General features: G+C 43.8%; 1 protein-coding gene across 3 annotated transcripts in view; it reads left to right on the forward strand.

Moving 5' to 3' along the window:
• Window positions 1-23,963, forward strand: part of LOC149224997 (uncharacterized) — a 383,647-nt gene that overhangs the window by 163,648 nt on the left and 196,036 nt on the right. The gene's annotated exons all lie outside the window — the stretch shown is intronic.

Here is a 23,963-nt window from a genome sequence, read left to right on the forward strand (position 1 = left end):
AATGATGTTGCACCTCATTGATTATTTACAGGAAAGGTGAATGAAATAAAAAGAATTACATGATCCATATCTACTAGAAACATGAACCTTATCCTAACTACATAACTTACATATCATGTTTAATGACATAATTAAATAATATATCTATTATGACTGCCAGCTTTATTAATAAAACCTTCACTAACATTTACTTTATCACTAATTTCTATTTAGTTTGCTATTATCATTTAATACTACACTAAACACTTAATTGTTGGAATGGCCATTATCCCTAGTAACTCCCTTTAATGGTCATTCTATTTATATTTACACCAAGCATGTCTCTAGATTTTCCATATTTATCTCTTATCAAGGCTTTGGTGAGAATTTTTGTGTCACACAGTATGTCAAGACAGTTTCTTCATTGCACAAAAATTCTCAGATATAATATTGATACTAGGTATGATTTGTTCTGCCGCGAAAAAACAGATTCTTGTTTAAGTTGAGTACACGTTGACTGTTGCAGATCAGAGGAGAGATTTCCAACAATCGTTTTAAGCCATGTGGCTTCACAAGCAGCATTAACAGCTTCTCTGTCCTAAGCTTTTGTCAAAGACAAATCCACAGTGGATTGTTTGTTCTATCCCACAAAATAGCAGCCAGGCCTAGGCTAAAAGCATATCATATAGTTTACTTCATGTCGGCGAAGCATCTTGTCCAGTTTGAATCAGTGAAGTCAATGGTCAACCAGCTTGAAACTATCATTTTTTACGAACTCCAGAACAAAGCTTAGTGTTCGTTATACATATATCTAAAGAAACTCTTTCTGACAACGTAGTCATACACTCTGAAACAGTACTTACAGCATCAAGTCAATTGAACTGCCAACTATCTGTACAAATTTTTTTCTGTATGTGAGTTTTCACCTGCAGTCAACTTGAGCCCTATTTATGTCAATGTCACCAAAGACTTGCAGTTGATCATCCCAAATTTCCTCAATAAAGCATATCTAGTCTACGAGATAAAGATACAATTTTCATTTTTGCAAATTTTGTTGCCATAAAAATAGTGAAGAGGTCCACGGTTAGTCATATTTAGAGCAGTAACAAGATATGCTATAACCTATCTGCCAATTCATCTTTGTTAGCTGTAATTACCAGATCACCAGCAGGAACAATAAGGGTAACAGGATCATCACTTCTAGTCTTCAATTAAGGGTTGAATTAAAGGGACTCAGCTTGAAATCCATAGCTATCAGATGCTTGTCAATCTTGCTATATCAAGTTTTCGGCATCTGCTTCAAGCCATAGAGCATTTCTATCAATCTGCAAACAATATTTTATTTTCCAAGGAAAAACCTTGCAGCTGTTGCATCAACCCTTCCTCTAGCTGATTTCCAGTAAGGAACACACTTCTAACATTGATTTTGATTATAGTTATGGTAACCAGAACCAGTCACGCACAAATTTTGAACTGGACTGGAACTGGGAAAAAACAGCAGACTAAAAGATACATAAAATGTGGCAAATACATATATATCATGTACATCAATGCAAATACAATTCATTAGGCATCAAATATGCAAAGTTTACTAATGCATGTAGCATGTAAGGATGAATATTTCAAAATGGTACTGAGTGTGATACATATCTGAACCAAATTAAGCTTTGATTGGGGTGTCAGAGTGGTTGTTGTTGCAACTTATATTGTATGAGGTTCCATCTTATGATTTTCATCACATTGATGGAGATTTGGTGGTGGTACTGTTGGAGTATTGGACTGAGTTACAAACCTGGGGGATACACCTTCATGGAGCCTCTTCTCTTCAATGCATTTAATCACTTGATGGAGATATTTTGTTAGGGAGTCTCACTTCTGTTTGGTTTGATATTGATTGTGCTTGTTACCTGGTGGTCTTTTCACATATGCTTTCCTTGCTGATCACCCATTGGTTGCACTTTTGATGGATGTGGAGCATATTATCTCATGGTGGTTAGGTATGTATGCTTATCTTGGATATGGATGAGGGTTCTCTCCCTATAAGGGGTTAGATCATGATGGTTAGGAGATATATGTTTTATGATTGTTGAAGTTTCTTAGTGAGTTTTGCATGTAGTATATTTGGTGTTAGTGGGAGGGGTGTTCTACATGGTCCTTATAATTTGGATGTGTGATGGGAGACACACTTAATGGTTGGACAAGTTATTCCTTTTGTTATGTCCTTTTCTCTTATGATGTTGTGATGGTTCATGTTGACTTTGTGGGATTTCCTAGGTGATATGACTTTATAATGTCACATTTACTGGACATCACCTAAGGGGGAATGTGTGTAATAATGTGTAATGTCCCTTCCTAAATGATTTTGTTATAGGTTTAATTTCCCACAATTTTGGATAATTTTGGACGTCATGGAACCCACTCAATTTTGACATAGGGACTTAGGGAAAAAGGGAGGCTGAATTACCTTGTTAGTGGAGTGTGGGGGCCACCCACATGGGAAAAACACACTTGGCCAAGTGAAGAGTTCGAATAGCCTTGGAGGGAAGTTGAATGCCAAGGTGGAGGGGCCCATGTGGGAAGGAAGGCCCATGAAATTATAAATAGAGAGAGCTCATCTTCACAAAGGGTCTTTTGTCAATTGAACTCACTCTTGTTGCTCGAGCTACTTCGCTGGGTCACTCACTATTTAGCACCGAGTTTTTCAAGCGAAGAACTCACCCTTTCTTCGGGGGACTTCGAGTGCCACCCTAGGGAGGTCAAATCATACCACTTTGGAGGAGAGCTGGAGGGATTTCAGAGCCTATCTTTCAGTCTTTGCTCAGCTAGTGTGTGTTCCAAGAGGACACAGGAAGGGAGCACATAGAGGTCATTTCAGTGGTTTTACGGGTAGCACTTGCCGCGAGAATTTTGGCATTGGAGCTTCAACGGGATATCAGTATTTTGGAGGAGTTTCAGAGCAAGAGAATTCTGCTTGTGGGCAGCACGATTTGCAGCTACCTGGGCCAGTGCAGAAGCCTCTCACTGGGCACATGTGGGAGCTTGAGGAACAAGTTGGGGAGCTGGAGATTGCCGGGGGAAATAAGGAGAATCTTTGGGAAGAGCATCTCAACCTTTGGGTGTGATTTGGGGAGCTTTTTCTGTGAGTTACAGGCAGGCCGTATTTTCCAGCAGTTGGTGGAGGACATGGTACTTGGGGCCTGGATTCCGGGGGTCAAATCCTAGCCAAACCCTTTGTGGGTTTTGGTGGGTTTTTGGTGAGAAGCTTGAGATTAATTTTGCAGAATTTTCTGAGAATTGGAGGTGGGGTTTCCTGCAGTTTCTTTCCAGCAGACAGTGCGGATTTCTGGGGTAGCATAGGGCATCATTGGAGCAGTTAATTCTGGCACTTGGGCTTATTGTTTTATCACCCGGGCTTGTTCACGCTTGCCATTGAGGCAAGCCCAGGTGCACTCCTTCCACACTATTGTACTTTGGCCCAATTGATTAATAAAATGGCTCGGCTAGTTCCTATTTCTGGAGTTTACATGGGTGTTTACTAAATGTTTGAAGTTTCTGGTGATGCATTTGTTATTTGCTTTGTATCACTGTTTTTCCTAATTAGGAACATTACAATGGTATCAGAGCCCAGATCTTGGCTCAGCCGTGGGAGTCTTTTCCTATGAGCGAGGAGGACATGAAGAATATTACTTACAGGAGACAGAGGTACTGGAGCCGGGAGAGGGAGTTAGAGATTACACCTGACATTGAGGAGCGTGGAAAGGCTGTGGTAGTAGAGGACATGGTGGAACCTAGGAGTAATGAGGATATGGCCTTTGACAGCTTCTTGAAGGCCCTTAGTGATTTAGCGAAGGGGTAAAAGGAGATGTTGGATGAGATCAAACAACAGAACTGAAACCGAAGCATCCACCAAGATTTCCTAGTTTGGGAGACTTTTGGGGCCTGCCAACAGTATGACCAACCTTCGTCGGCTACTCACCCACCAGCCTTAGGTGGGCCAACTAGGACCATGCTGCCTTCTTTCCTACCATCAACACCTAGTGAGCAGGGTGGACTAGATGACCAGATGCCCATGGGGGAGTATTTCAGGGAATGGCAATCCATGGGGGAAGATTTCAAGGCAGCCCTATCTTTCAGAGACTATTGTTAGCTCAAGCAAAATGAGAAGGGAAAGAATTATGGAGGTTAGGGCACGCAGAGCTCTAAGTTGCAACGTACTATTGGGAGGATGTACTTCTCTACATATGATGGCTCTACCAGTGCACAACTTGGGCTTGGGTGGAGAAGATGGATACTTGTTTTTATCTTGACAAGATGACGGAGGTGGAAGCCATTAAAATGACTACCCTACACTTGGAGGGGAGGCACACGACTGGTGGTTTCACGACTTGTCCACTCTGGGGCATGCCAACATGATTTCCTATGAGGATTTCACAAGGAGAGTGGTGGAGCGTTTTGATCAGAGGGATCCAGAGGCTCACTTCAAGGAGCTGACCCAACTCAGACAGATGTGTCATTGAGAGCAGTATATATCGGAGTTTCTGAGGGTCTTAGTCATGGTGCCAGATTTGTCGGATGCTAGGAGGGTGTACACGTTCATAGAAGGGTTGCTCGAGCCACTGCGTGGACTGGTGAAGTCACACAAGTCCTCTACAGGAGGCTGTGACATGCGCTAGAGACCTGCAGGGGGCCATCCCTAAGTCTCGAGTACTTATTCCATCACGTACTCCCTACCATCAGAAGGGAAGTGATACTAGACCATCACCAAGGACGTGGGAAGCTAGAAGAGGAGACTCAGAGGGACCTAAGGAGGAGGAAACTATGCTTTACGTGTAGGGAGCCATGGGCACCAGGCCATCGGTGCATAGCGGCCAAGGCCCATTATATCGATGCCTTTTCGGATAGTGATCAGGAGGATGATGTGGAGTTGGAGTATGGTGGGCCAGACAGTGAGGGTTTGGCAGATAGGGGACCACCACCACCACCACCACCACCACACGGGGGAGCATCTTTTACACCATCTTGGGGAGTCCTTGCTTCCTTGTGCGGGGTCCCCAAATTTCTGACCCTGAGGATTAGAGGCATAATGCAAGGGCATCCTGTCTCAGTCCTAGTAGATAGTGGGGCCACCCACAACTTCATTGATGCTCAAATCGTCCAGAGGAGGGGCATCACCACAATAGAGTTCGAGGGGTTTTCTGTCCTCGTGCTGGGGGACAGGACAACGCAGTGCACTCGATATGTTCCCACTTTGATAGTGACCATGGGGAACTACTCGATGACAAACCATTTCTTCCCAGTGGACGTACTGGACACCAATGCAATGATGGGTGTCCAATGTCTATACTCCCTTGGGCGAGTCACCACCGATTGGAGAAAGCTAGAGATGGGGTTCGTCGGGGTGGATGGAAAGTTGGTAGTCCTTAGGGGCATGTACTCTTATCCTCCACAGACAGTTTCAACACATCAGATGGAGGCAGATTTGAGGTATGGAGACATAGCTTGGGCCGTGGAGCTAAGGATTTCAAAGGCTTGGGGACAGGCGCAACCACCACACTCAGACATACATGCCATATTAGACAAATACTTAGTGGTATTTGGGGACATCCCACTGGGGCAGCCACCAAACAGGGGATTCATGCACACCATTGAGTTGGAGACTGGTGTGAAGGCAGTTGTCACTACCCCTTTGTTACAGATCCATTTGGGCACATCAACCCCAACTTACAGATCAATACTATTAAGGCCCATCAAACCCTAATTCAGTGGTTGCATGCCCTAAAGAAGTCAACCATCAGAATGCCTAGCTTCCCAAGAAGTTTCATGACCAAAATCATCCAGAAACTGCCTCTAAGATGATCAACGCAGGTAGGCCTTCATTAGGGTGCATTGCAATGCAAACCATACACTGACAGGGTACTATGCAGCACACTTGGTCCCTCTTTGGTTTGCGTTGGGTGAATTTGAGCGAATTTCCATGAGGGTTTGAAAGATTACTTATCTATTGGATGCCTCTAGAAGTTTCTCAAGGCTATTTACTCTTTTGAGCTCGTATTTGGATGAGGAAGGGAGTTAAGGAACATCAATCCCTTATCCCTTCCTCCATGGAACTAAATTCTAAGTTTGGGAGGGCATTCATTATCACCATTTATGGCATAACTTCCTTCATTCACCTATAAAAAGACCACTCATCTAAGTGATCAGGGGCTAGAAATTATTGAATTATAGGGAGATGCTGTTAGTATGAGACTTGAGTTGATTTCAAGTATTGTAATGATGTCAAAATGTCTTGCTTGTTATGAGGAGAGGATGGGATTGAACTGGAGGAGTGATGCTGAATCGAGCAATGGGTTGTAACTCTTCCTTTTACTAATAAAGTGTTCAAAGCTTTTTCCATATGCTTGTGTTATTCATTTATGCTTTCATATGTATATCATGTACTTGATTCCATGCTATGTTTAATCAATAGATCATTATCATATGCTTTGATTGGTTGTTGTCTTCTGTCTGTGTGTAGGTACTCTTCAAGCGGATTAAGTACAGAGAGGAGCGACAAAATCGGTCAAGGGAGATAAGGAGCAAGCGAAGGCTACAGGTAGGCTTCTTTGCCTCTTATTTAATCTATTGATCATAAGAAAAGTAGAGAACTCTTTAAACTGTTGTTCTAGACTTAGCTACTAGTCTAGGAGTTTAAGCGTTTATCTGTAGACACTAAAACTTCCCAAAACACCGTTATAGGCACCCAAGGCCTATAAGGACGAGATTGAGCGGGCCATCAGAGAGTTATTGGCATTGGGCCAAATTATTCTGAGTTTCAGCCCCTTTTCTTCTTCAGTGGTGCTGGTGAAGAAGAAGGACGAAACCTTGCGCATGTGCATTGATTACATGGCGCTGAACAAGAAGACTCTGAAGAATCGATACCCCATCCCACTGATTGATGAGTTGATGGATGAGCTTAGAGGAGCTAAGTACTTCTCTAAGATAGATCTACGCTCGGGGTACCATCAGATCAAGGTGAGGGATCAGGACATCCCTAAGACAACCTTCAAATGCCACTATGGGCATTTCGAGTTTCTGGTCATGCCCTTTGGGTTGATCAATGCTCCTGCCATCTTCCAGTCGTGTATGAACCATGTGTTCTGGGGCAGTTGAGGAGGTTTGTAATATGTATTGGTGTTTTTCAATGACATCTTGATCTATAGCAGAACTTTGGAGGAGCACCTACAACACCTGAAGGTGGTGTTGCGTATTTTGGAGGAACAACAGTTTTACGCCAAATTGTCCAAGTGTGAGTTTGGGCTGACTGCGATGCTCTACTTGGGGCACAACATTGGTGCAGGCGGGGTGAAGGTGCATGAGGAGAAGATACAGGCCTTTTGGGATTGGTTGGTGCTTAGAGATGTGACAATGTTGACGGGATTTTTGGGTATCTGCACCTATTATCGGAAGTTCGTCAAGGGATTCTCGCAATGGGCGGAACCCCTCACGGATTTGACCAAAAAGGGGTTTTGCATGGACAAATGGAGCCCAGACAACTTTTGATCACCTCAAGGAGGTGATGAGTAGTTGCTTGGTGTTGGTACTTCCGAATTTCACTCAGCTGTTCACAGTGGAGTGTGATGCATGAGGAGAGAGGATTGGGGCAATATTATCCCAAGATGGGCATCCCATTGCTTTCGAGCGCCAGAAGCTCCTACCACATGAGAGTCGTATTCTATATACGACAAAGAGATGTTGGCCATCATGCATGCGTTGGCCAAATTCTGACAGTACTTAGTAGGTAACCGATTTCGGGTGAAGACATATCACAATAATCTTCGCCACTTCATGGGGCAACAGGGCCTCAATGACAAACATCAAAGATGGGTCAGTAAGGTGTAGGCCTATGATTTTGATATTGAGTATGTGCGGGGAAAGCACAATGTAGTGGCCGATGCATTACCTAAGAGACCCACAGGTCTCTCACTCATGAGCGTTTGCCATGACTGGAAGGCACAATTGTTGGTAGAGTACTCCGAAGGTTGGAGGGCATGCAAGATCTTGGAGGGAACACACGCAGACGAACGCTACCGGGTGATGGTCAAAGTCATATATTACAAGGGGCGCATATTTTTGGTACCAGGCTCACAGTTGAGGGAGAGGATACTCCATGCAGCACATGATTCCCCATTATCAGGGCATCAGGGGTTCAGGAAGATGTACATGGCAGTCAGAGAGCGCTTCACCTGGAAGGGCCTCAAGGGGGACGTGTTGAGGTATGTGCAAGAGTGTGAGGCATGCCAGAGGAACAAAGGGGAGTTGACCCATCCAACCGGGTTGTTGCAACCTCTTCCCATTCCTGAGGGGAAATGGGAGAGTATCTCCATGGATTTCATCACGGGGCTTCCCACGATGCAGGGCAAGGATTGTATTTATGTGGTGGTTGATTAGCTGACCAAATATGCCCATTTCTTCGCCATTCCGACCCGGTATTCAGCCTCACAGGTGGCCGAGTTGTTCTTTAGGGAGGTCTTCCATTTGCATGGACTCCCTAAGAACATAGTCAGTGACAGGGACAATCGGTTTATGGGGGGATTCTAGTAGGAGCTCTTCAGATTAGTGGGTACTGAGCTCACCCCGAGCACGAGTTACCACCCACAGACAGACGGTCAGACAGAGCGAGTTAATAAATGGTTGGAGGGCTATCTTAGGAACTACGTGACTAGGCAACTGGAGGGATTTCAGAGCCTATCTTTCAGTGTTTGCTCAACTAGTGCGTGTTCTAGGAGGATGTAGGAAGGGAGCACTTAGAGGTCATTTTAGGGTCTTCTAGGTAGCACTTGCCGGGAGAATTTTGGCATTGGAGCTTCAGTGGGATATCAGTATTTTGGAGGAGTTTTAGAGCAGGAGATAGCTGCTTGTGGGCAGCACGATTTGCAGCTACTTGGGACAGCGCAAAAGCCTTTCACTGGGCACGTGTGGGAGCTTGAGGAATGAGTTGGGGAGCTAGAGATTGCTGGGGGAAATAAGGAGAACCTTGGGGAAGAACATCTCAGCCTTTTGGTGTGATTTGGGGAGCTTTTTCTATGAGTTACAGGCAGGTTGTATTTTCCAACAATTGATGGAGGACGTGGTACTTGGGGCCTGAATTTCAGGGGTCAAAACTAGGCCAAGCCCTTTTTGGGTTTTTGTGGGTTTTTGGTGAGGAGCTTGAGATTAATTTTGCAGAATTTTCTGAGCACCGAGGTGGTGTTTCCAACAATTTCTTTCCAGAAGACAGTGCAAATTTGTGGGGCAGCGCAGAGCATCATTGGAGCAGCAGATTCTAGCACTTGGGCTTGTTGTTTTATCACTTGGGCTTTGTCATGCTTACCATTGAGGCAAGCCCAGGTGCACTCCTTCCACACTATTGTACTTTGCCCCAATTGATTAATAAAATGGCTTAGCGAGTTCTTATTTTTGGAGTTTACATGGGTGTTTTCTAAATGTTTGAAATTTTTGGTGTTGCATTGGTTATTTGCTTTGCATATCACTGGTTTTCCTAATTAGGAACATTATATCTTCATTCATATGTTATTGCCTAGGCTTGCATTAGAGTGGGAGTATTATGTTATGATTTGGAGGTGATATGACCTTTTCTTGAGGCTAGGTGGTGTGTCATGTTCCTTTTTCTGGTTTCCCTTATGGCATGGTCAGAATGGGCTTCCAAGGTTGGAGGCCGTTAGGTCACAGGAGCAGGTTTACTCCATCAGTGGGCCAAGGGGCTTCTGGAGGGGTTTTATTGGGTTTTAAGGAGTTTCTATGGGATCCAATGGCATTCACATTGCATATTCCATCATCCGCACAGCTTGCCTTTCGTTCTGTTGCACTCTGACAACTTTTGAAAATCAGGGTTATTATTGGAATTTGGGCTTAATTCAATTAATTACGCTTAAGGTGGCATTCCTGGAGAAAAGTGTAACAACTCTTTGGAACTAGAACGAGAGGACCTCGTTGTATGAAGAGTTGACTATATAGATTATGCATTCCGTGGACCAGTTGACACATCAAACGCTGGGTGAGTAACATTGCAAAGAAGCCTAGCATCATAGATCATCAAAACATCTCATGTAGCAGTGGCTGGTTTATAAAGGTTATACACTGCTCACCTTTTGGAGGTATGAGTGATTTCTCTGAGAAACCCTAATGAGTGTTTTTACAGTGCTAGATTGAAGGCAGACAATTATAAGGTTGAGGTATGCCCTAATCATAGCTTAAGCTTGTTTATGGCAGATACAATTCTGAAGCATAGTACAGTAGTCCTTGAGGTAACGTATATTGTAGAAATTCTTGTGATAGATCTGGAATTCTGGATGAGTTTGTAAGCTCTTTCATCATTGAGTTTGATACTTGTATCTATTGAAGCATGTCATCTGTACAAACTATGCCAAGTTAGCAAGGTCTAAGGTCGTTTCCTGAAGCAAGGCTTAATTCACAGCAGTAAAGGAAGAATCAAGTTGTGAAGTCATCTATAGGTGTAACAATCTCAGAGATCTGAAGTATTGATGCATTCTCAAGGCAAAGGATAGATCAGTAGGAACGAATTCTTGTGGCTCTCTTTGACAATAAAAGACACCCTGATCTCAAGTATCTTGCACTGTATGTATAACCTGAGCACATGCTACAGATGTGTTTAAAATATCACTGTTCAGAACATCACATTGTGAAATCAATTCTGCCCATGGCTTAAGGGTTTGATCACTTTTGTAGTATCCTATTTGTCAAAGACTGTGTGTAAGAACTCACTGTGGCTCGAATTAATGAATTAAGAGATCAGTTTTGCATCAGATTTGCAAACATCTCCAGGTCATGTCATCTGATGAATCTTCTCTTCAAGCAGTGAACCTGAGGTATCTTGATTGATCCTGTTTATCATTGAAGCAGCAGAAGTTGGGTCGTTCATTCTGAAGTTCGGATTTAAAGTCTGTAGCAGAAGGAAATTTTGAAAGATTGTAGCAGAGGTGATTTTGACCAGTGTGGAAAAAGTCGGGATTAAATCCCGATTTTTTGATTTTTTTGGCTGGCTGATTAAATCAGCCGATTTTTTCCCAGTCGAAAAAGTCGGGATTAAATTGGGACTTTTTCCAAAAAATCGTGGTATTTTTTTAATGATTTTTTTTGTTTGTTTGAAAAAATCGGGATTTTATTGAAAAAATCAGGATTTTATTGAAAAAGTCTGGATTTTTTAAAAAATGAATATTTTTGTATTTTTTTTTAATTTTGCCGACTTTTTCGAAAAACTCCCGACTTTAACGACTTTTTCAACTTTTGGACCCTTGCCGATTTAATCCCGACTTCGACTTTTTCCACATTGATTTTGACAGAGACTAAGGATCTTATGTTGACCAAGCATGAACTGATCTGTTTGATAAATTGTAATCTTGTTGAAGATACCAGTTCTGAAACATTCTTGTTTGGGAGTTGAGGTATTACCAAAGTCTGAAGCATATGCTTGTGCCGCAATCCTGAACTAAACTCTCATAATTTCCAACGACCTTGATTTGAATAACATAATTCAGTATACTTGTATTTCAGTTGTCACACATTGTGAAGGATTTGCAGTCTCAGTAGTGAGAAAGCACTAACGTTTGTGGAGAAGAACATCAAAGTGGATATGAATTGATTCAACACCTCAACAGATTGGTTGAATCTTGAAGTTGGCGGCAGCATTGGAAGCCCACATCAGTATTCCAGAGGGTCTGTTTGATTTGTTGAACAACTATAATGAAGTTGTCATCATATGACAGAATTTGCTAGAGTAGCTAGGGTTTGACATGATTTAATATATGGTTGACTACTTGAATGTAAAGCTGCTATGGGCATTGATTAATATGCTGGAATATTGTTGTGTGAGTTTGACAGTATTAATAGTATGGCATTGTGATTCATAAGGGTCTCTGAAGCAGCACCTTTACATCACATAGAAGGCAGTATACAGAGCAGTGCTATCTAGAAGAAAAGGCAGTGAAATTTTTTACAGAGGTATCAGCAAAGGAATATTGAGGACTGAGGGTTACACACCAAGTCCAAATTATTATTACTGGAATGTAACCTGTGTTGCAAAAGTTTTCCCTGATGCATTGATTCCATCATCATTTAAAGACAACAACAGACATCTCCATAACACAATAACAAAGGTACATTTTCAGGGAAAGTCATTAGCAGAAGTTGACATATGAGCTTGTGCATCATCCAGCAGTGGTGTGGGGCATTACTGTGTATTCTTCACTCTTTTAGGCACTATGGTTCATTGTTTGGCTATCATTGAATATCATTTGTAGGTAGGCCATTATCCCTTGTATGGGAGCCTACATATACATGTCAAATCTAGTTGCAGTAAAAAGTGGCAGAGATAGTGTAGGAAGGCATTGACAAGGGATGCAGGCTGTAGGACATTTGTAGAAATTTGACAGTGGGTAGAAGACACACATTGAACAGAAGCAGCAGAGTCTTGTGGTGCAGGGTGACTGAAGTGCAGCTGAGTGTTGTGGCGCAGAGTGACTGAAGTGTAGTAGAGTCTGGTGGAGCAGAGTAATTGAGTTGAAGTGCAGCAGCAGTGTAGTAATAGGGGACTGAAGACCCCTTTAGACTGAGTCTGCAAATATCTTCAGACTTAGGGAGCAATTGCTTCCTTCCAGCCTTGTCAGTGAAACCCCTGAGAGTATTTTACTTCCTTCCAGCCTTGAGTGGTAAATTTGTATGTAACCATACATAATTAAGTTTTGTTGAGAGAAATCTACAGTGCACTGTTCATGTGATACTGATATGATATTGTTTTGTATTTGTTATTGCTGATCTGATTAGTTAAAAGAACCTAACCAATTGTAAAATTAAAGGTAATACTGATTCACCCCCCTTTCAGTATTTCCAACAATTAGTATCAGTCCAGGTGCTTCTTTGGAAGCTAAACAATTTGAAGGCAAATCTGTAGCATCTGAGATTGGTGAGGAGCCTGCTGTTGAAGATAAGATGGCAAATGATCTGAGAGAGGATACGATTACTGCTCCAATTGAGCTTAAAGGTGCAAGAAAAGAGAACAAGACTCTTCAAGAAGAAGTGAAGCAGCTATCAGAACATCTACAAAATGCCTGCAGCAGTTCCGAAGAAGTTGCATCTCTCAAACTCCAAATTGAGAAGGCTGAAAAAGGAGAGACGATGATAAGGAGTTTGTATAAACATCCCAGTCTAAGTTGCACGAAACGGGGAAACGGGTACGAGTTTCCGAAACGGGAAGCGATACGAAACGCGACCTCCCCAAATTTTGGAAACAGGGAAACGCATATATATATATATATATATATATATATATTAGGACATTTAAGAAATATGTGCAATCATAAAGCATATATGATACATTCTAATTTATTACATTATGATAAAATTGTCAATTGTCAATGCATAAACTATAAGTCTCTAAATTTACATCACATTTACTCATGAATGATCACATAATGAAAATAGAAATATCCAAAATCAGCCACGAGAAATTTCTAATTTCTTGTCTCGTGCTTGATTGGGAGTCTCCTCCTACATAGTCAAATGACCTTAGTGCTCTTGATTAAATACAAGTTTCATACCCTAGTACCCTACATGCTCTTCATTATTGGGAGTCTCCCCTGCATAGAGGGCTTGGTTCTCTTGATTAAATACAAGTTCCATACCCTAGTACATGATAAAATCCAATGGAAACATTGCAATCCCCCTAATCCTGAAATCCTGAAAAACAGATAAGTCTGCTGGATTTTGAGTGAGATCTAAAATTCTACTTTCTCCATATGAAATCCAATGAGGGCGAAACCACTCTCAAACATCCTGAGTCATTTCATGGTAATGTTAAAAATTTAAGTAAAATGATGAAAATGAAAAATAAAGGAGAATATCACTTTTACTTTAAGAATTTAACATTACCATGAATTGCATATCAACACTAGGACAAAAGTTCACTTTTATAACTTTAGACAGGCATCTAGAAGCAACTAGAAGTCACTAGGATAACCTAAAAATAAATTAGAAAACAAACTAAATTTAAAACAAAACAAAACACAAGTAAAACGCTGAAACGTGAGACGTACGGCCCTGAAACGCGTTTCAAGCCATACTGGCCACGTTTCAGTTTTAGGAAACGTGGCAGTACGGCCTGAAACGCGTTTCAGGGCCGTACCAAACGCGTTTCAGCGTTTCGTACCCGTTTCCGTACGGAAACACCCCCTTGCCCTACGTTTCCTGCAACATAGATCCCAGTTCAGAATTCAAAGATCTAAAGAAAAATATTGAGCAAAAGGAAGCTAAATATGAACACACTCTTGATGCAATAAACAAGCTAAAAAGGGAAATTGAAATGCAGACGGAGGACGCCAAAAAAGAATTGTGAACTTGATGAAGCAAAGAAGGAAGTGGACCATCTCAAAAGCATGCTACAAGAGGCAAACAATAAAGAAAACACCTTGACAAGCCAACTCAAGGAAAGGCCAAATAAATGGAACAAGCATGATAAAGAACTTGGCAAGCAAATCACCTCCTTGAAGAGGGAACTTGAAGAAGCCAAAAGGATTGAGGAAGTCTTAAGAAGTCAGATGAAGCAAAAGGAAGAGGATTGCATGAAACATGAATGGGAAATCGTCACCATGAGAGCAGATGTAGACAAGTTGAATCAAAGATTAAGGAGTTCGCAGGTCTTGGATGACATTCTTGTTAGTTTCTATAGCATCGGATATGTTCTAGCCACAAAATTTGGTGGAGAGGCTAGCATGCATGAAATCTCCAAAACCCAAAAATCGTTTCTGGAAATTCCACCTAGAAATGACTTAATTAGATTATTAACCAGTTTTTAAATATTTCCTAAGTCTAAACTTAGGGAACATGGTTAATTAATTAGAATTAATTAAGTCAAGGTGGAAATCATCTAGAAACTCACACAGATTGACTCCAAAATGATCCTAGCCATTGATTAAGTTTTAATCTTGGCCGTTGGTGCTCCAACAGTGGATTATAAGAGGAAGTTGATGGGCACTTGGAGAAAACATGCCAGAGTCACTTGGAGAATTCAATTTTTCAGAGGAGCAACAGTCAATTGCAAGAGAATTTGAGCTTCAGTGAGGCAATAGAGATAGTGAGGGGCAAGGACAGTGATCCAGAGGAAGTTTTCCCAGTAAGGGCTGAGTTATTCCCAGTGAGGCAACGCAGTTGCTTTAGAAAGGCAGTTCGATTTGCTTGAGAGAAATTTGTTCTCAGTTCCAGAGGCTGAGCAGAGGGTCCAGAGTGTCGGAGGTGATTTCCTCAGCAGAGACAGGGAGAACGACTTCATCAGAGGCAGGTTGGAGGCTTGATGTCATAGGGTCTGCGCGAAGCAACACAAAGATTGATACAGAGGGTCGAGAAGGCGGAATTTTCTGAAGGAAGTTGTGTCGGGATTTCTTGTGGAAGAAGGGTATTTCCCTTAAAATAATTTTGCTTAGATTTCCTTGCTGTTTGGATTGCTAGTTTGGCATCCATAGATTGTACTCAGATTTCACTATTGCATAATAATAAAAACCCTCACTACTGCATTGGTTTTCACAAGTTGGGTTTTCTCCGGGGACATTTGCCGAAAAAAACAGTGTCATTTTTTTGTGTGTGTGCTGGTATTTTCTCAATTTCCAATGCTATTTATTTCCGCAATTTTATTTGTGAAGGTTGCAATGTGATTAATTTGGTATTTGTCGTAGCAAATAAATTGTTAAATTAATTAACAATTAGAAGAATTAATTCCAGTTACTGCAACAGGATTCTAGTTTTGGAATTTTCACATGGTATCAGAGTGTGAGTGATTAGCCGAGAAGCTCAGAAGTGGAGAAGGGAATTTCACTGCTCAGAAGGGGCAATAGGGAAAAATTTTCATAGGTAGTGCAGTACCCAAAGAGGCAGGTTGAATTGCTGGGGCAGAAATACTATTTTCAATTGGAGGGTTGCAGAAAATTCGAATTGCCTAGGATTGTGATTCCAACAGTCAGAGGGAGTAGGTGCAACTCAGATTTTTGCTGAGCAGATTTCTGGTTGGACACTGAGGCTTTTGCAGCAATAGAACCAATGTTGGGTGGAAGAGAAAAACACACACCACAGAGGGAAAATTTCTCTCAGAGAACTTAGAGTCTCAGAAGTTCGATTTTTCGAGGAAGATTGGTAGTAGCAACTAACAAATCCGCGCATTCCGAAAGGGAGTGCAGGTAACAGAGCAACAGACAGGTACAAGGAAAGGGGGTTTTCGACAGTTGTTGAGATGGCCACAACAAGGCTTAGAGATTAGAATAGGTTGGAGGGTTCCTCCAACTATGTCATTTGGAAGGCTAGGATGTCCTTCCTATTGGATGAATATGGCTTGAAGCTCTACATAGACAGTGTTATGGCAGTTCCCCAGGATGTGGATCAACTAAAAGAATATAGGAAGGAAATGATGAAGGCGAAGCGAATGATCCTGGATGGAGTCTGCGACAATATAGTCTCACACATAGCTGACAAGGATACTGCCAAAGAGATGTGGGATGCTTCTCCACGCTATATCAGGGCACTTCCGAGCAATGAAAGATGTTCTTGGAAGAAAATTTGAGATGCATCAGGATGCCAAAGGGGGAAGGCGTAGAACCCTTCCTCGACAGGATTCAGGAGGTTCGAGACCAAGTTGCAGTTGTTGGGGCAACGCCTCAACCAACAGAGCTAGTGAGATTGACACTGAATAGTTTTTTTGAGGAGTGCCAAGTTTTTGTCCAAAGTATATTGGGCAGAGACAAGCTACCAGAATGGGACATGATGTGGTCATACTTGCAGCAGGAGGAGTTGAGGTGAGCTCTATTAAAGAGCTCCATCAGTGGTAGCAGTAGCAGTGGATCCAAGGTGGTGAAGGAGGAGGAAAATGTGGCCCTCACATCAAAGGGTCCTAGTCAGAGGCAGGGGGAACAGAGAAGAAAGAAGAAGGACCTGTCAAAGGTCAAGTGCTTCAGATGTGGTGAGCTCAGTCACTACAGCACACAATGTCCTCTCAGGAAGAAGGATAAGTCAGAGAAGTAGGACTAGCAGGCAATGTCAACTGAGGTCAACAGGTTGTCCTCTAGGTTGGAGGAAGACTTCAAGATGTTGGCAGCCATACCTCCAGGAGTGAGGTGGGGTGACTTGGAGTTGTAGCCCCAGAGAGCTACAGAGATTGGGTAGGATCCTTGAGGTGTCCTCCTCATGGACTTTTACCTGGCTATGGGGGCCCACAATATTTAGTAGCAGAATGGATCAATGACATGTGATGCAGTTAATACCAAAGTGAAAGTTGTAGATTAGTAGTAGTCAGATGTTGAAGACTGCAATGCAGTGTTGACAACAAAGAAGATGGCTCAGTGTAGAGTTAGCAGCAACGCAAATTCTTCATTGATAGTGTAGAGGCTAGTAGTAGTCAGGACTTAGGAGACAGATGCATCATACCGAGCAAAATTGATTCAATATTTGGATGCTTCTGTAATATCCCTAACCCAGAATATTCCTCAAACCCCAACAAAATCTCAACCAGAAAAATGCACAAGTGGTATAGTAGCCGAGAAAATCACAGAGATATAATAACAGAGATATAATAGTAGTGCAACAACAATAATGTACACATGAAATATAAACAGATACACACGAAATGCAACGAGAAATGCTAAGCCATTTTATTATACTAAGTAAAGGAATGGGTACAGAGGTGATCAGAAGGATGACACCTCAACTTGCACAAGGCAAATGAAGGAATACACTCAGAATAACAGGCTTCACACTGATATGTGTCGCAACTGCCGAAAAACTGCCATGCTACTGCTGCTGCTGGAAATCGAATGAGGATTTGGGGCTGCTCTCCTCCTCAGAAAAGGTTGAAACTCTGGAATCAGACTCCACTCGAGAAACCCAGAAAAACCCAGAAAGCTTTTCTGGAATGGTCAACCCCCGAAAATCACCCCCTTGGGGTTCTGCACAGTCCCTCAATGCTATGCGCTGTCACTGAATGAAACCCTCTAGAAAATTGCCTGAAACTCCTGCCAAAACTCTCCAATATGCAAGCGCTGATCCCCTGCTCTAACTCTCAGCACAAATCCTCCTGCAAACTCTCAACCTAGGCTCCTGCCAGAAAGAACTGCGTCGTCCTCTTAGTGCTGCGTAGCCCTCCAAAATGCTGATGAAATTGTTGCTGAAATGCTGATGAAACTACTGCCGGAATACCAATGGAAATACCTTGCTCGAGCAGGCACTCGAAGTCCCCCGGTGCTAAGGGTGAGATCTCCGAACGGAGACACTCAATGCACTAAACAATGCTGCAGACTAGCTAAACAACCAGCGTGCTCTAAGTCGAAATGACTATCACAAATGCTCATAATCGGAATGATCCAAAATGAGGGGGCTCCTCTCTTTTATAGCCTTTGCCTCTCTCAATCCCAAGGCTCACGTCCTCCTGCGTGGTTCCCCTCTTGCCACGTGTTTCTTTCCTCCTACACAGTTCCTCCATGTGTCTGCGTGGGCTCCATTTCTGCATCCCCCTTTGGCCCCCTTGGCTCCCCTTTAAGTCACAACGTTGTGCTACTAGGAAGTGACTTTTTTTATTCTAAAAGTGAGTTATGTCCCCCTTCCTCACTTTTATTTACAAATAACTATAGAAGGCAAAAATCGAACAAAATCGAATATTTCAATTAGCCATGGCTAATTAGGAATGTTACAATCTCCCCCGACAAAATGTTGCTTGTCCTCAAGCAACTGAAGTGATGGATGCTGTAAGATCTTCTCACTCTCCCAAGTGGCATCCTCATTCGGCAAATTCTTCCATCTCACCAAGAATTCTCGGACCGTCCTGCTCCGCAACTGCCTCTCCCTGGTATCAATGATAGCCTCCGGTTGCAATACCAAATGCCCCTCATCATCCATGGGTGGTAGGTCATCTGTCACTGTCACCTACTGCCCCAATGCCTTCTACAGGCATGATACATGAAAAATGTTATGAATCTTGCTGCCTTGGGGCAGCTCCAACTCATGTGCGACCTATCCAATCCTACGTATCACCTTGTATGGCCCATAAAAGTGAGGCTTGAGCTTCTCAGCCCCCTTCTGCTTCAGTGACGACTGTCGTTATGGCTGTAATTGTAGGTAGACCATGTCCCCTACCTCGAATTGCCTCTCCACCCGACCCCTGTCGGCATACAACTTCTGCTGGTTCTGTGCTGTAGCCATGTTATCCTTGAGAGCTCTGAGGATATCCTGACTCTCTTGGATCCAAATCTTGGCTCTAGGAGCTCTGCTATCACCAAACATCACGTCAACAAAAGATAAAGGATGATACCCATATAAGGCATAGAATGGCGACATACCAATGGACATGTGATGTAAAGTATTGTAGCAGTACTCCCCCAGATGCAGTCACTTCAGCCATGCTCGCTGTTGCCCACTGACATAGTTACACAAGTAGCCCTCCAGCCACTTGTTAACTATCTTTGTTTGCCCATCCGTCTGTGGTTGATAACTGGTACTCGGTGTCAACTCCGTCCCCACCAACTGGAAAAGCTCCTGGCAAAACCCGCCCATGAAACGGCTGTCCTTGTCACTAATGATGGTCTTAGGAAGACCGTGTAGCTTGAAGATCTCTCTGAAGAACAGCTCGGCCACCTGTGTTGCTGTATTGTGTGCGCATATGGCAAAAAAATGTGCATACTTTGTTAGTCGATCAATGACGACAAAGATACAATCCTTGCCCTGTACCATTGGCAACCCCGTGATGAAGTCCATCGAAATACTCTCCCATTTCCCCTTCGGCATGGGAAGAGGTTGCAATAAACCCGCGGGGTGGCTCATCTCTCCCTTGTTCTTCTGCCAAACATTGCACTCCTGGATGTGCTGGAGTACGTCCTCCTTGAGGCCCTTCCATGAGAACCTCTCTCTAATGGCCCTGTAGGTTTTGGTAAACCCTTGATGTCCTACCAAAGGTGAATCATGTGATGCCTGGGGTATCTTCTTCTTGAGCTGAGACCCCTCAGTGAAGAAGATCTGGTCCCTGTAATAGATGATCTCATCAACCACCCTGTACCTGTCATCTGCCACCTGCCCATCCAAAACCTCACATGCAAACTTGTCCTTGGAGTACTCTACTAAGAGTCAAGCCCTCCAATCTGTATCCAAGCTCATAAGAGACAACGTGGCTGGTCTACGTGAAAGGGCATCTGCTACCACATTGTTCTTACCCTTGACATACTCAATGTCAAAGTCATATGCTTGGATCTTACTGATCCACATCTGCTGCCTCTCTTGTAGTTGCTTCTGCTCCAAAAAGAACTTGAGGCTGTTGTGATCAGTCCTCACCCTAAACCTGTTACCCACCAAATACTGCTGGTACTTAGCCAATGCATGCATCATGGCCAACATCTCCTTGTCGTATATGGAATACAACCTCTCGTGCGGAAGGAGCTTCTGGTTCTCAAAGGCTATAGGGTGACCTCCCTGCATCAATACTGCGTCGATCCCCTCTCCCTACACATCACACTCCAAAACAAATGGCTGCATGAAATCTGGCAATGGAAGCATTGCGCCGCTGCTCATAACCTCCTTGAGCCTATCAAAGGCTCGCTGCGCTATATTCGACCAACTGAAAGCCCCCTTCCTCGTCAAATCTGTCAGGGGTGCAGCAAGCTGTGAGAAACTCTTGACGAACTTCCGGTAGTAAGTACAAATGCCAATGAATCCTCGAAGTTTCGTCATGTTTCTCGGTTTCGGCCATTCTCTGATGGCCCTGATCTTCTCCTCGTGGACCCTCACTCCATCCACCCCTATGATGTGTCCCAGATACAACATCTCCGTCAACTCAAACTCACACTTGGAGAGTTTGGCATAGAATTGCTGCTCCTGTAAGATACGCAATACTGTCTCAATGTGCTGGAGATGCTCCTCCCAAGTCTTGCTGTAAATGAGAATATCATCGAAGAATACCAACACAAACTTCCTCAAGTGACTACGGAAGATGTGATTCATGCAAGACTGAAATGTAGCTGGGGCGTTGGTTAGCCCAAAAGGCATCACCAAGAACTCAAAGTGCCCATAGTGATACCTGAAGGCAGTCTTGGGAATGTCTTGCTCCCTCACGCGAATTTGATGGTACCCAGATCTCAAATCAATCTTTGAGAAGAAACGTGCCCCTCTCAACTCGTCCATCAACTCATCGATCCTGGGTATGGGGTACCTGTTCTTTAGGGTCTTCTTGTTCAGGGCCCTGTAGTGAATGCACATCGTTAATGTACTGTCCTTCTTCTTCACCAACACCACAAAAGGAGCAAAAGGACTTGTGCTCGGTTGGATATGCCCAAGAGTCAGCAACTCCTGGATAGCCCACTCAATCTCATCCCGATAGGCCTTGGGGTGCCTATAGGGGTTGGTAATCACGACTTGTATGCCCTGCTCAAGCTCGATGGTGTGCTCAAACCCCCGATCTGGTGGCTGTCATGGTGGAATCTCCCCAAACACTATGGCATACCGATCAAGGATAGACTGTATCTCTGGATGTACCATTTACCCTGTAGTCCTTGCCTCTAATGCACGCAGCTCCACTGCCCACTCTATGTCTCCCTTTCGGAAGACTGCCTCCATTCGATGAGCTGAAATAGTCTGAGGTGGATATGTGTGCTGTCCCCGTATCTTCTCATGCCTCCCTGTCTTCTCATCATCCCACTCCATCGCTAGGGTCTTCCAATCTGTCATGACCTTTCCTAGAGTGATAAGCCACTGAACACCCAGTATCATGTTGGTGTCCGGCATATCGACCACGAAGAAGTGGTCAGTCAATGTGTAGGTGCCCATCGTCACTGAAAGCTCTGGAACATAACGAGCACACGTCATGGTCTGATCTCTTGGGACCAAGACTAAAAACCCATCGAAGCTCTCTGTCTGTATACCTCTCCGCTCAACCATCTGGGCATCGATGAAGTTGTGGGTCGCCCCACTATCAACCAAAACTGATACTCGCTGGCCACGTACTATCCCTCGTACGCGTAGCGTCAGATACTTGGGAACTCCTCGCAATGTTGCAAGGGCCCCTCCAATGGGTGCAAAAGATGCACCACCTGCTGCTGGCGGTGGTGGTGGCAAAGGACCCTGTATAACATGGCTATCTCTTGCCTCCACATCTAAGTTGCAGGAAACGTGGGCAGGGGGTCCGTTTCCCCAGGGGAAACGAAACGAAAGTTTCCCCGTACCGTATGGCCTGGAAACGCGTTTCCAGCCGTACGGCCACGTTTCCCGAAACGGAAACCTGGCCGTACGGCTGGAAACGCGTTTCCAGGCCGTACGTGCCACGTTTCCCCAAAAAAAACACTTGTTTTTTAATTTTTTTTTTTTTTTTTTAATTTGTTTTTAAATTTTTTTAGGGTTTCCAGGTAGTTCTAAAAACCTATTCTAAAGTTATAAAAGAGCAGCTTGGCTCATTCTCTCATCACATCATTCATGCTTTATGATTGCACATATATATAATAATAATTTTTAAATATTTTTAATATATATATATATATTATTATATATATTCGCGTTTCCCCGTTTCCAAAATTTGGGGAGGTCGCGTTTCGTTTCGCTTCCCGTTTCGGAAACTCGTTTCCGTTTCCCCGTTTCGTGCAACTTAGCTCCACATCATCCTCATCATCCTCTTCTCCACTGCTCTCGGAGAAGACCTAAATAAAATGTGCTTTACCAGCAGCACATCTATGTCCTGGTGCCCATGGCTCCTGACAAGTGAAGCACAACTGCTTCTTCTTCAGCTCTCTCTTGGCATCATTGTCAAGTTGTACTCATCCTGGATTCCCCTTTGGAGGTGGAATCCTCACATCCTTCCCCTTAGACTGAAAAGTCTGTCTCTGGGGGTAAGGTGGCCGGGTCCTGGGTAAGACATTCTGTAAGTCCCGGGTCCTGCTGATAGCGTCCTCGAGTGTGGCTGGTCTAGTGGATCGGACTAAACCCCGAAGTGGCCCTGTTAACCCCTCAACATACATATAGACCCTCTCGTGCCGTGGATAGGTCTAGCACCATCATAGAGACCCTCAAGAAATCTGCAATTTAGGTCTTTGGGCTCCCTCCGATCAAATCGCTCCACCAGTATCCTGGTAAACTCAGCATATGTCGTCACTATGGAGTGCCCTAGTGTAACCATCCCATGAAACCACCAATCCTGGGCCTCACCATCCAAATGCAATGTTGCCACCTTGATGGCCTCTGTCTTCGACATCTGGTTAAGCTGGAAATAAATGCCAGCTTCTCCACCCAAGACTTTGCCGAATTGTTTAATGAACCATCAAACGTAGGCAAGTGGAATCTACTCGCTGCACGGTGGGTGTCACCATTATGGTAATGCCGGTACGCTCTGTGATGGTCGCGGGGTCTACTATCCCGCTGGAGCTGAACAAAATCTCTGAATGAGAGGGCTTCCTTGAACTCCTGTCCATAGGCGTGGTATTCTGCAAAATAATCTCCCATATGTCTGGGCTCTACCTCCTGCTGGGCTACGGCCCCTGTGTCGGCTCCTAAGAAAGTGGGCATGGTAGAGCGTGTAGTGGCATGTGAGGCCACTTGCTGCGCAGTATCACGCTGGTTTGGCAAATGGTGGGATGTGCCCGATCCCTCACCAACCTGAAAAACTCTTGGGCTCTCACGCTGTCTGGCCTCTACTACCGTGAATCTCTGCCCCATCACCTTAATCTGCCTCAACAGATCCTGCACGGATATGAGGAGCATATCCGCAAATCTCTTCTTGTCATCATCTGCCATCGGATCCTCCTGCTCTGCGTCCACCACAGGCTCCCTCTGTCTTGTGTCCACCACAGGCTCCTCCTGTTCTGTGTCCACCACCGGAATATAGTTTCCCTCTCCGTAAGAGTTTTCCAACCTATGCCCAGTGTCCCTGTATCTCCGACCTCTGTAACAGATGTAGGGTTTTTCCCCTGGTGTCATAGATTGCTATCTCC

This window comes from Pinus tabuliformis, chromosome Q (genome assembly GCF_031772625.1).
Source record: "Pinus tabuliformis cultivar Carrire ecotype Pingquan chromosome Q, CPIR1, whole genome shotgun sequence".
Lineage (NCBI taxonomy): Eukaryota > Viridiplantae > Streptophyta > Pinopsida > Pinales > Pinaceae > Pinus > Pinus tabuliformis.